We start from the raw sequence: 15,220 nt of genomic DNA, 5'->3' as shown, positions 1-15,220 counted from the left end.
GTTGCATTAAATTCAAGAAAAGACTTTAATTTAGGTCATTCAATTCATATGATTTTTTTTGTATGATTCATATGATATAACAAATTCATTTTTTTTTTTTTTTTTTTTTTTTTTTTTTTTCCCTTCAATCTTCTATATTAATAAATTTAATGTCACAAAGAAGGTATCCAAAATAATTATAGGTAGTAAAATAATGAAACTAATCTATATATAGGGCTAAAATCCTTTAAAAATGTTGATAAGCTACTAAAGTAGAGGTAATTTTGTTCTTTACATAAATATACTACAAAACTTTAAATCCTTCTTCTTAAATTATTTTTAAACAAATAAGAATAAATTCAAATAATTCCACTATATTAATATCTTCTATTAATAGATGCTAAAGAATTGATTGGACAAAAATTTGCAAAATCAATGGTTTTAACAATACTTTTGGATCCAAAGCATCCATAATGTCTTGATGTTGTCAAAAAAATTCTATATATATTCTTTATGATAGAAATGGATTCTTACTATATTAAATCAGAACTACCAATGTATATATTATTTTGTATAATTCATAAATATTAAGGTTTCTTTTAAGCAAATTAATCTACAATTTAAAATTTTGATTAAGGTACTACAACCAAATATTTTTGACATTGACATAGATAAGATTGTTGTTGTAAATTCCACAAAAATTAGTTGTTTCTTTTCATAATTTGAAAATCATGTTGGTCCAATTTATTCTTCTTTAATCTAATTTTTTATATTAAAACTAAGTAGATAAAGGACTTATTGACTAACTAAAATGTCATGATTAATTTTCTTGATATTAAATACTATAAAAATAAGTGTGAATAAAGTGTTTCTATATACAACACAAAAAATCAACTAGTAAATTTTTTAACTATAACCAATGATATGCTATATGCCCTCTTATCAATGTAGCAATAGTAAATTGACATGATTTGAGGTTATTTGGTCTTAATTTTAATTCTTAGACAAGTTGTTTATCAATCATAATTAATTTGGCTTTAAATTCAATATCACTTTTAATAATATAACATAAGTAGAATTACCACTTATGCCACTAAGCACAAGGACACTATTATTATTAATTAAGAAGATTATTCTTAATTAAAACAATTGAAGGTTCATAAGCAAGCTTAACCACCATGCATGATAAATAAGTGGCTATAGCCACCAATAAAGTAGATAGATTCAATCCTAAAAATATATTGCTATTAACAATTGACATAGCTTTTGCAATGAGCTTTGCATGGAATTGAGCCATCTATTTTAAATGTTTATCTAAAGATGGCATATCCATTGCTTAAGTCATATTTACAAAAGTTATAGCTATCTTGTCTTTTAAAATCTTATCAACTTACTTAAGATCTCTTTTTAATTTAAAATTAGGTTAGATCAATTATAATATTGAGAAGATTGGTATTTGTAACTTCTTAAGTATTTTTGTAGCATCAAAAAACTTAAGTTTACTTTCATATGCCAAATATAATATTTAAGATTGATTTGTAGCAACTTTCTCTAAGAAAAAAGAAAATAGTAAGTGAACTTAACTAACTTAGTGATGAGGACCACCATGCTTATTTTGAATGGTATTTTCTACTCATTTTATAATTAGAATCACTTACATTACATTTAAAAAAATATATTCTTAAGTGGCAATCACCACTACCACCTTCTTAAATACAAAAATCATATAAATATCTAAAATTAAAGTATTAGTTTTACAATTAGAATTCTATCTAAACTTTGTCATTTAACCTTAAGATATCATTGTTCTTAATTTTTCTTTAAAAATAATCACCTTAACTTCTAGAGTCTTTTTCTATTCAAAAAAAGTTATTTTTTTAGATGCAATAAAAAAATGCTTCTCATAATATCCAATCCTATAATAATTGGAGCATGTATCACGGACCAAAAATACAAACAAGAAATCTAAACAAGAAGTTCAAGAAGAAATGACAAGAACTAGATTATCAGATGAGTACAAGAGCAACGCCAAGAGAATTGAGCTAGAGCTTCAAGAGATGTGTTGTCGAGACTGAAGAATTCTTCAGCCTCGACTCCTATATATACTACTGGCCTATGGTTCTAAGGAAGCACATCAAGAAGCTTTCCAAGAACTATGAAGCTTCTTGAGCAACTACCCAAGAGTTAGGAAGCTTCTCAAGTAACTTCCTAGAATCTACTAGAATATTCTAAGAATCTTCTAGAGCCTTCTAAGGGAATCTTTAGAGAATATTAAAAGAATCTTTAGGGAATCTTGAAGAATATTCTAAGAAAATATTCAAGGAATCTTCTGAAATTTTCTAGAGACTTCTTTCTAGAAGATTCTAAAAACTTGTCTCTAGAAAGGTCTAAAAACTATGTCCCTAACATCACCTCCTCTTTTAGCTTCGAGGTCTCCGAGAAGCAATGTTATCGTCAATCAATACCAACGCAAGAAAATGAAGATCTGTCGCATAACCTCTGCTATGAACTCCAATTGTTGTTCACGAGGCAAGTGATTCAATGGTCCTTGAAGCCAACAGTAGTGGCCCACGCTTTCAACTTCTGACCAAGCATGAACCTCCGTGTCTTCATTGTGAAATTGTCCTGCAAACACTCCTTCTGGCTGACCATTGTAGGCAGGCTCGACCTCAAATACAATCACCAGCGATCTGTTGCTCGGAATCCTTCGACGTCGTCGTGGTGCAGGCGGTTCTTCATCTCGCGGTCGTCTTCGTGAGCTAGTTGCTTGAGATGACATGACAAGTGTAGTATCTTGGCTATCCATATTCAAAGGCTAAAATAATAAGAACAAACTTGGGCTACTAACAAAGTTCTACGCTATCTTGGAGAGAATGACTACATCAACTATGGATTTTGGTGGTGCTCTCTCCTCTTTTCTGTTTTCTGGATGAGCAAGCTTCAGTAAGAAGCTATCGTCGAACCAGCTTGAGTTTCTCAGGATATCGTCGATGAAACTCCTGTACCTTTGCGGCGCATTCGCGAGATTTTCGACCGGCTCCCATGTTCGTTCATTAATATCGTAACCGCTCTAATGCACAAAGTATTCTAATTTACCCCGTCTTTGCCGTGAATCCAGGACCTTTTCCACCTCGTATTCTTCGTGGTTCTCTATTTCTATGCTAGGTGGTGGACATTGTACTCTTCCAGGAAAAGACGATTCTCGATAAGGCTCCAACAAAGAAACATGAAAGACAGGATGTACCTTCATAGTAGTTGGTAACTCCAGACGATACGCTACAGGATTGATCTGCTTCTGGATAACAAATGGTCCCAATCTCCGATAGTCCAATTTGTCACATGGCCGCTTGGTCTTAATGTTTCGTCGAAGCAGCCAAACTTTGTCTCCAATCGTGAATTTAGGTGCCTGATTCCGAAATTTATCCACGGACGCCTTGTAAGATTCTTGGGAAGTTTGTAATTGAAGCTTCAATGTAGTTTGAAGCTGCGAAAGCTCCTTCACCAATCCTTCAACTGCCGGATTATTAATCGTTGACGAACTCCATAAGTCAAGCTTCGGATGGTATCCATAATTGGAAAAGAATGGTATTTGTTGAGTTGACGCATGAAGGGTGTTGTTATATGTGAACTCGGCTAGCAGTAGATATGCGACCCAATCATCTTGTTGATTGTTGATGGTGCAACGTAAATATTGCTCTAAAACTTGATTCACCCGTTCTGTTTGGCCGTCCGTTTGAGGATGAAATGACAAAGAAAGCTTGATATCCACCTTCAATATTTCAAAAAGAGATTTCCAAAACTTTGACACAAACTGGGTTCCTCGATCTGATACGATATCATCTGGTAGACCATGATATCGATACACATTATCAAGAAAGAGTCTTGCTGTGTCTTCGCTTGACGATGTCTTCTTGCAAGGGACAAAATGTGCCATCTTTGTAAGCCGATCTACGACAACAAAAATGCTATCAAATGAATTCAATGGTGGTAGATCCGTAATAAAGTCCATGGAAACTGAAGACCATGGTCGGCGCGGAATAGGCAATGGCTGTAGAAGTCCATAAGGCCGATATCAAGGGTTTTTGGATCTTGAACAAATGTCACAAGATACAACAAAATCTTTCACATCCTTCCACATTTGAGGCCACCAAAAATTGCGGGAAATAAGTTCCAAGGTCTTATTAAATCCAAAATGTCCCGCAGCTGGAAAGTCATGACGAGATTGAAGAACTCGGAGTCGTGTTGGCCTTTTTGGGATATACAACCGCTCTTTGAAATATACTAGATCTCCTTCCATCTTGAATTTATCATCACTAGCATGTTGCTTGATATCAAGGGCTAGAGAATCTTCAATGGTTGCGGCCCGTACTTGGTCGAGGAAATCAGCATCAATTGGTACAATAGCTGCATTGAGCCGCAATTTCTCTAGCTTCAACAATGTCGTGCACTGTTGATCAAATGCTGCATCTCCAGCCTTTGGCGCGAGATATGATCTCCTTGATAATGCATCGGACAACCCTTGTTGCTTCCCAGGCCGATAAGTAATAACAAAGTCGAACCTGGATAGCGACATACTCCACCGAGCTTGACGCCGATTCAAAATCCGAGCCGACATAAAATACTCCAAATTCTTGTGATCCGTATATACGGTCACTGGATGTGCAGTTCCTTCGAGAAAGTGGCGCCACTCTTGGAAAGAATCTACTATAGCAAGGAGTTCCTTATCGTGGATCTCATAGTTGATCTCAACAGCAGAGAATTTTCGAGAATAGAACGCAACTGGATGGAGCTTCTCATCTACGCCCATCTGTGAAAGTACAGCTCCCAAAGCAAAATCCGAAGCATCTGTCTCCAAATAAAAGGCCTTTGTAAAGTCCGGATGTACCAAGATTGGAGCTGTAGTAAATACCATCTTCAAATCTTGAAATGCTTTTTCTGCGATAGGTCCCCATTCGAGCTTGTCCTTACACGTTAACCGAGTGAGGGGGGCAGCAACTTGAGAATAATTCTTGATGAAGATCCAATAGTAGTTAGCAAATCCAAGAAAACATTGTACGTCCCTAACCGTCTTCGGAACTTCCCAAGACATGATTGCTTCCACTTTCTTTGGATCCATCTTCAAGCCTTCCGTAGTCGCGATGAATCCCAAAAACTCCATCTCAGTTTGGTGAAATAAGCACTTCTCCAATTTGGCATAGAGTCCTCGCTACCGTAGTTTTTTGAGTACCAGACGAACGTGCTTCTCATGTTCTTCCTCGTTCTTAGAAAATATCAAAATATCATCTAGATAAATGACAACAAAATTGTCTAGATGCTCTCGAAAGATGTCATTCATCATGTGTTGAAAGACCGCTGGAGCATTAGTAACACCAAATGGCATGACATTGTATTCAAAATGGCCATACCTTGTTTGGAACGCTGTCTTCCATTCATCTCCTTCCTTAATTCGCACAAGGTTGTAAGCTCCCCTTAGGTCAATCTTTGTAAAGATCCTTGCACGCCCAAGTTGTTCTAGAAGACCAGAGATCAAAGGTAGTGGATAGCGATTCTTTTTTGTCACCTTGTTGAGACCTCGATAGTCCACGCACATCCGTAGTGAGCCATCCTTCTTCTTCACAAATAAGATTGGTGCCCCAGTTGGCGACTTCGAATGACGGATGAAGTTCTTGGCTAGATTCTCGTCAATGTACTTCCGCAACTCAGTCAACTCCATCTGCGACAAATTGTAGATTGGTCCAAAAGGTGGTTGTGCTCCTTCTTGCAATTCAATGGCACAGTCATAGGGTCGATGCTTTGGCAGCTTATCAGCATTCTTCTTTTCAAAGACATCTTTGAATTCTTCATACTGCTTTGGAATAACCAAAGTCGGAGTTGCATCTTCTCGAGTCGGAGTTGCGAAGATGACAAGAGGTGTATTTTGCTTGGCTTCCTTCATGAAAGCCCTTGCACCTATAAACAAGGATTTGTTTCTAGACATTGTCTTGGCAGATTCCACCTTCAAGGAGTTTGTTGGAAATGTCACTTTCCGCAACTTCCAATCTATCAATGGATTATATCTATCAAGCCAAGATAGTCCCAAAATGATAGGACATGAAGGGGTCTTGATAATATTAAACACAATATTGCTCTCATGGTTTTCAAGACGTACCTTCAATGGTTTAGTTTCATAGATAACATTGCCCGAAGACAGTGGTCGTCCGTCTATGACTTCTACATGGACAGGCTTAAGTTTCTTTACAAGAGAAATATTGTGAAGCTTGGCAAACTCTTCATCTATAAAGCAAGCGGATTCACCCGAGTCTAATAAAGCATCGACTTGTAGTTCTTGAATACCCAGATGTAAAGGTACCATAAAACAATCTGAAGGTTGAGCTGAGAGAAAGGGACCTTGATTAATTTTGGATGTTGAGATGTCCAGCCGCACGGTCCCTATTGTGGCTGGGCGTCCTTGTTTTCCTGCATGCTTGTACTCCTGAGTCTTGTTGTTTGAGGCTTCTGTTTCTTCCGACAATCTACAGCTTTATGGCCCGCTTCTCTGCAATATAAACACAAGTTTTATTCAAACCGTCGCTTCCTTTCCTCAGCTGTGAGGGGTTTGAAACGTACCGCATCAATTTGCATGGGTTCAGGATCTGTGGAGTGATTCTCTGGACCTTTTGAAAATGTAGCAAATGCTCCATCATTTCTCCAGCCTGATCGTCTTTCTTGTTGTAATTCAAAGAGGCGGTTGTCACAAATAATTGCCTGAGATATAAGTTCTTCTAAAGTATCCGCCTTAGGCATGGTGATCAATAAGTTCTTGACATCATCTCTCAGTCCATATCGAAATCGTGTCATGAACGCCTTATCATTCCAATCAAGATCACATGTAAGCTGTTGAAATTCTGCAGCATAGATTACAGCAGAACGTGATCCTTGTCGCAGATTTTGTATCTTTCTTTCAGCCACTCTTTCTCGATCGCTATCTCCAAACGCAGCAGTAAGTCTCTCTATGAAAGCCTCTAGATCGTACAATATTGGAGAATCCTTCTCCAATAGTGGAGCAAACCAAGAGCGAGCATTTCCTGATAGAAGAGTACATATGAAAGCAACCTGGGTAAATCCATTCGGATAACTAGAAGGGTATAGGCATAGATAAAGCCGTACTTGTTGCACAAAACCTCGGAAGTTGGCTCTTGTTCCGTCAAACTTGTCTGGCATACTCGCTTTTGGTTCTTTCGTACTAATCCTTGAAGTATCCATAGGGGTCGTATGTGACACATGTCTTGCTTCTCTCAGTCGAATAATCTCTTGTTGTAGGCTATGAATTTCGCGTCTAGCTTCTTCGGTCACTAGATCAATTTGAGGTTCTTTACTTGGATTGCGAAGAAATGCAATCTCCTTTCGTACACTATTCATAAGAGCTTGAAGATCTGCAAGAGTTGCCACTCTATTGTCTACTTGTGTAGATGCACTGTCTATGACCTGGTCTACTTCCATATTTAGAGAATAGATGGATTAAAATTTTGAGAGAAGAAGAAATTGCTAAGTCTCTTGGAGAAAATTGTAGCACTACTTGTCACTAAAACCTACTCGGAGAAAAGAAAAAAAAATACTAAACGATTTCAGTTTTAGAGGAGGGTAATCCGCAACCTCTAAAAATGCCTCAATGCTTTCGAGAAGAGGGGTAATCCGCACTCTATCAAGAAGGCAAAGCTCTGAAATCGATGTTAAGAGTCTTTTTTACTAGCTATGCTAAACAAAAAGAAGGAATTAATATCAGTCCAAGAGAGGCTAATCCGCAACCCTTAGAACGCTCAAGTATCTCCAAGGAAAGGGGTAGTCCACTCTCTGCCTCAAAGAACTAAGCTCTGATATTGTGATTGAGAAAATATCAGTTTAGAGGAAGGTAATCCGCAACCCCTAAAGCGCTAGAATACCTTCAAGAAGAGGGGTAATCCGCTCTCAAACAAGAAGGATTCAGCTCTGATATTAAGATAAAGTCAGTCTCGACAAACTGTCACGGACCAAAAATACAAACAAGAAATCTAAACAAGAAGTTCAAGAAGAAATGACAAGAACTAGATTATCAGATGAGTACAAGAGCAACGCCAAGAGAATTGAGCTAGAGCTTCAAGAGATGTGTTGTCGAGACTGAAGAATTCTTCAGCCTTGACTCCTATATATACTACTGGCCTATGGTTCTAAGGAAGCGCATCAAGAAGCTTCCCAAGAACTATGAAGCTTCTCAAGCAACTACCCAAGAGCTAGGAAGCTTCTCAAGTAACTTCCTAGAATCTACTAGAATATTCTAAGAATCTTCTAGAGCCTTCTAAGGGAATCTTTAGGGAATCTTAAAAGAATCTTTAGGGAATCTTGAAGAATATTCTAAGAGAATATTCAAGGAATCTTCTGGAAGTTTCTAGAGACTTCTTTCTAGAAGGTTCTAGAAACTTATCTCTAGAAAGATCTAAGGATTATGTCCCTAACAACATGTTAATTATTTTTTGTTAAACTTGGATTCTTTTATCTTTTTAATTTTTCAATATTCTTTTTTCTTATGCTTATCAATTACCTAGCTTTATTCTTGTTTTTTGAAAAATTTAAATAATAATTAATAATAAATAAAATAATATTTTTTCTTGTTATTTGAATAAGAATTCTTTACTGTAAGACCTATACCACAATTCTAAAAAAATACCAATATTTCTATTTATATTTCTATTAAATTATCCTTAATCAAAGTATTAATTTTTATAGACTAAGAATCCATTGTTATAGAAATAATCATATATATATATATATATATATATAGGATCATAATAAGAAAGAATTTTATTATATGACTCTACTATTTCAAACACTTGCACTTGTATTGTCTTACTATCTTAGTTCATTATGATGTATGGAATAGCTGGCTCCAATAACCATTGGTCAATCTTAAATAAGTTTATTATTATTATTATTATTATTAATAATTTAAAATTGATAAATATGTTGCTCAACTTGAAAAAAAACCTTATCAATCATATTGTCATAGTTATAACCAATACTATTAATTACCTAGATAATAAAAGTTATGAAGAAATAAGTAAAGGTAGGGAATGAATATGATACCTTATAGAGTAGCTTCTTAAAAGTTTCACAGAGGCAGATTTGACTTTATACATGTCTATAGGTGATTAGTAGGTTGAAAACTTAGCCAACAAGTTGGACTTGTATCATACATGTTAGTCACTTATAATACAAGTTGGTCATGTGGTGCACATATAGAAAACTTACCTTTAAATTTAGACATGTGTCTCCTAAGTTAAACATGTGTTAAAGGTCTTATAAAATATTGCTTTAGAGCTTCTAATTAGATAGTATCTATAGATATAAGAATAAGATCTTTTTTACTCTTGTCAATTCTTTTCTTACTTTTGGTCTAATTTTAAGAACGTTCTTGCTTTTTGCAACCTCCATTATAGTTTTTTTTTTTTAGTTTTTTTTTTTTTTTTTTAAATATATATACTTTATATATATATATATATATATATATATATATATATATCTTTTTTTAATACTCATCTTACTTGTTTATTTTTATTCTTCAAGCTTTTGTTCTTGATAATTTAACAAGAATGTTAATTTTTTGTTCTTGCTTTATTTTAGAAGTAAATTATCTTAGTTCTTTTTTTGTATCTAAAAGGTTGCAAATTACTTATCTTTAATAAATCTCTTCTTTTTCAATATTGATTCTTTTTTTAAACAGAGTTAATTACTTTTTTTTTCAAAAAAATTATTTGATATTAGAAATTAAAGATTATATTCTTTTAATTTTACTTTTTAATTATTTAATATCATCTATTACAGAAATAAAAAGAAAATAACATAGATGCTACATTTGGTGGAAGTAAGAATTAATTTGTAACAACTACAAAAATTTATAAACTTATCAACATACTTAGGATCGATTTTTTATGTATTTCTAATGTCAACTATTAATTAATTCTGATATGAATTGAAAGTTAATATGAAAGATTTATTATTAATAATACTAAAAGAAATTTTATCAAAATAATTTGTTATTTAATCTATTACATATAATAATAAAATTTTAAAAAGATGCCAAGAATAAAGATTTGGATGGAGAAGAACAAATCAAGTCATAAAAATAATTCCTAAGTATTTAAAAACTTATTTATTAAAGCCAAAACCTGTGCAAATTAATATGATACATTTTAAACCTCTCTTTAAACAATAATAAGACTTAATGTTGTCAAGAAGGATTGTACTTATATTGTGGAGAACCTAAGTATACTGCTCAAAATTATCTAAAAAAGTAGTGCAATTACAAAATAAAATGTATGGTTTCCAAAAACAATAAATTATTGAAAAAAAGTTTGTCTAACTACAATAAATACTATTTGGCTAGAATCTTGTAAAATATCTTAAAAAATTCCTATTTTCTCTTTAGATCTTTCATCTTATTTTATAATAGTTGTTTGTTTAGAACCAAAATATTACAAATTTTTTACCTTATCAAATTTAGGAGCCTCAACTTGTTTAATAAAAAAAAAGACTTTATTAACAAATAGAAAATATCTTTGCTTTAAAAAAAAAAAAAACTTGAACATGTAGAAGTCATAAATAGTTATCTTATATTTTTTGAAGATATTATTTATAAAAATATTTTTATAAATTTAATAAAAAATGATTATTATAACTAAATAATATTTAATATTATTACATCTTCTTATAATTTAGTTATTTTAGATTTATTGTGGCTAAAAAAATTTAGATTTATAATTCTAAAATAAATTATATTTCATATAATATCTATCTTTTAATATCAAGACTTCTTAATGAATTGATTTAAGCAAAGATCTATACAAAAATAGATCTATAAAGAACATACAATCTTTTACGCATTAAAGAAAGAGATGAATAGAAGATTGCATTTTAAACCAAGTATAGATATTTTAAATATAACTTCATACCTTTTAGACTCATAAAAGCACCAATTGCTTTTTAACATCCAATATATGATATTTTAAAAAGTTTTTAGATTATTTTATTATTTAAATAATATTTTAACCTATTTTAAGAATACAAAAGAATATGTATTTTAGGTTTGTTGCATATTACAAAAATTAGAGATACAAGAGTATATGCCAATATAGAAAAGCATGTATTTCATACAACTTAAGTTAACTTCCTAAAATACATCATTTCAAATGATAGCCTTATAATAGATCCAAATAATATTTAGAATATTATAGATTAGAAGATTTTAAAAATAATAAAATAATATACTATATATTTTGAGATTTATTAATTAATATTTTAGCTTTATCAAGAGTTTTTTTAGGTTGTAACTTAGTTTATATGTTTGATTTAAAAAAAAAATTGAGTAAAAAAAATAAGATTAAGAAATAATTAAAGTTTTAAAAGAATCTTTTATTTTTGTAAAAATATTTTATTATATTAATTTATTAAAGATATTTTTTATAAAAATAAATGTATTAGATTTTTTCCTAGATATAATATTGTCACAAATAGGAGCTAATAACAAACTTCACTTAATATTTTTTTATTCAAAAATATTATAACAACTAAGTTCCAACTAACAATTAAGATCAACTATGATTGTTTATACAAATCTTAAGAATTTCTTCAAGTACTTCTTGTTAATATGTGTTTTGAATTGTTACTAAGCCTATTAGATGATATCTTTGTCAAAATTTGAATTCAATATCACTATTGGACTAAGAAGATAACAAGGTTTAAATGTTCTTTCTAAATATTTTTATCTTGCTCCAAAAACATATACAAATTTTAATCAACAACAAACAATTCTTTTGAAATTAGAGCAATTGCTTCTTTGAGCTATAAAATCAACATTGTTTGTCAATTCAACTTTTCTTAAGAAATTCAATCAAATATGTCCTCGAATCTTCTTGTTTATAATATGAAGAATAATCCTTCTAAATCTTATGATACTTTTAAATTTGAATTCAAGAATATATTTTTTTTTATTTCAAATAATGCTTACATATTCTTCAAGGTGAATATTAACTTCACACTCTTTAAATTTATTAAAAGTTTCTAACTATAATATATTTTAGATACAATACAATCTTAAAGCTAATAATAAGAAATTTTGGTGGCTTCAAATTTAGAAGTTAAAGGCTTTGTACAATCATGTGATGTTTGTTTTAATTCACAAATTCCTTATCATTGACCTTATAGACTTTTTTAGCTATTATCTACATCAAAACAACCATAGTCTTTTATTTTTATAGATTTTATCACACATTTTTTGATAATAAGTTCATATGACTCTATGTTTGTGATAGTGGATTATTTCACCAAAATGACATATTTTATACCATGCTCAAAAAATATCACAAGTAAAAAAATAATTAAATTTTTTTTAATAATTTTTATCATTATCATAGTTTATCAAAATATAGCATATTAGATAGAAGAATTTAATTTTTATCAAATTTTTAAAGAATTTTTTTTTGGGATTTTAGAGATGGATATAAAACTATCTTTGATATTTTATTCGCAAACTAATAGATAAATAAAAGTGATGAATCAAGTTTTGGAGCAATTTTTGAGATATACTATCAATTACAATTAAGATGATTGGACAACTTTTTTGATATTGAAAAAAAAATCTTATAATAATACAATATATCTTTTTATTTAATAATTTCTTTTTATTAAATATGATTATTATCCACAACATGATTTTTTTGAATTTTCAAAAGTTGATAATCATGCAAAATAATACCTAACAAATTATTTATTAGATCTAAAAGGTCTACTGAAAGCACAATTAAAGAAAGCTTAATAATAACATAGGATCAGTACAATTGTCTATTGCAATTAACAATCTCAATTCTATGTTGGCAATAAAATTTGATTATTTTGTTATAATATCAAGATTAGTCGCCTTTGTGATAAGCTAGATTATTATATGCTTAGACCATTTTTTATTTGTAAATAAATCAATACAATTGCTTATCAATTACACCTAACAAAGTTTATGAAGATCCATCCCATGTTTTATGTATTTCTTTTTGAGCCATATAAAATAGTAGATATACTAGAAAGATAAAAAAAAATGCCACCTACTCTTCTAAAAATGGACAATAATCAAGAGTTTGAAGTAGAAGAGATATTAGACTCAAGGCGGCCCCAAAATAGATTATAACATCTTGTTCATTAGCATGGATATGATATAAGTGAGTACACATGACGTATTAAAAAATCTTGCAAATGCAACAAGGAAGGTTAATACTTTTGATTGATAATATCAATCAAATTCAAGATAAAGAATCAAGATGTGATCATTGCTCCTTGTAGAACATGTTCTTAAAAAAAAATAATGTCATGGATATAATCAATACTTATATTTATCTAAATTAAAGAAATTAGATAAAAATAAGTAGAAGTATATAAAATTGATAATATTGTAAAGAGAAGTTTCTTAGAAGCTTTATATATGCAAATTTGACTTTATATATATTTGAAGTTAATTGATAGGATGAAAATTTAGCCAAGAAGTTGGCCATGTATAGTATATGTTAATGATTTATGGTACAAGTTGGCCACATATTACACATACAAAAAACTTGCCTTGTATGTTAGACATGTGTCTTGTAAATTAGATACATGTTGGAGATTTTTTAGAAAATTGCCATATAATTCTTGGTTAGATAGTATATATAAAGTCAAGAATGAAGCCTTCTTCACTCTTGTTAATGTCTTTCTTTTTTTTAGTCTTGTTTAAAAAATCTCTAGTCTTCTTGTTTTTTACTTAAGCCATTCTAGTCTTAATATTATATCATATTTAAAGAAATATTTATTCGCTTTGTATGACACACAAATATATTGATCCTAAGGTTGTTTGTAATTCATGTCCTTGATATCTTATATATTAATAATAAAAATACTAATATATTTTTTATACCATTAACCAAGTCTTAGAGCTATAAATATTGGATAAAGATAGAAAAGTAACTTATTTTTTAAAACCACTAACTTGATGTTAATAGGTCATCATTTCTACTTACAAAAGTTAAATACAATAAGCATTGTCTACTTAGTGCACATATAAGAATCTTATCAACCATTATTTTTACCTTACTATTATAATATCCTAGTACAAATTAGTATGAAGTATTTAATGGTGTAACTAGCAACAATAATTGATGTACAAGTTTACATTAAAAGAAGATACCTTGACAAAATCCAAGAAGGTCCACAACATGATCTTTTTCCATAAAAAATTACAAAAATACTTATAAGAATGGTAGATGTACCAACTAGCATATGCTTGTATTTGGTGGTCAATGCCTCAAAGAAAATACTTTATAATGCTTGATGTTTATTTATACTACAAGATATAAAAAGTGAATTTGTCTAGGCCTTATAAAATACCAATAGCTCTTTAAAAGCCTATTTAGAAACTAAAAAATATTCTTTTTTTTTCAAATCTTAAATACTATTATTTTCTTTTTTAAATTCTATAAAAGATTTTTTTAAAAAATAAAAAATTTAAATCTATAATGCTACCAAAATAATTTTTTTGAATATAGAATGCAAATGTACAAGGTTTTTTTTTATCAATAAACATAAATAAACTTGCTTTTAAGACTATGATGGCCAACATCTTTTTCTTTGTGTTTTTGTTCTACTCTACTATGAATTCTAATACTTCCAATAGTAATATGGTTTAAGATTCAATCTAATAGGATTTGTAAAAATTCACCAAAATAATAAAAGAGTATAATTTCTTGCAATAAGATAACACAACTCTTTAAAAAAATATCACATCTTTAATTCTTATAGAAGTACAAGTTTTTCTTTTATAATACTTTATAGAATTTTTTATAAAAAATATTACATTTTATGATAGTAACAAATTTCTTATGATTATTTTTCTCTTTTAATTTAATTTATTTTATTATATTTTAAGATGATACAAATCCACAAAAATAAGTGATAAAAATTAGTGATAAAAGTAAGTAAATTAATATTATATATTTATGGTTTATATGTCAATAAATTTTTTAATTTTTGTATTTAAATTAGTTATTATAGATGGCAAATAGTAGGATGATAATACTATTAAGTCTATATAAGTTAAAAGCAAAGATGGTGCCATTTCAAGACCTTAGGTATAAATAGAATTATGCAATAAGTCTTTAATAAACTAATTGGTGGTAAAAAATTTACACCAATGCAAATATTAAGTAACAATAAT

Source organism: Physcomitrium patens, chromosome 8 (assembly GCF_059467195.1).
Source record: "Physcomitrium patens ecotype Gransden chromosome 8, ASM5946719v1, whole genome shotgun sequence".
Lineage (NCBI taxonomy): Eukaryota > Viridiplantae > Streptophyta > Bryopsida > Funariales > Funariaceae > Physcomitrium > Physcomitrium patens.
Note: the sequence above shows the minus strand (reverse complement) of the source record.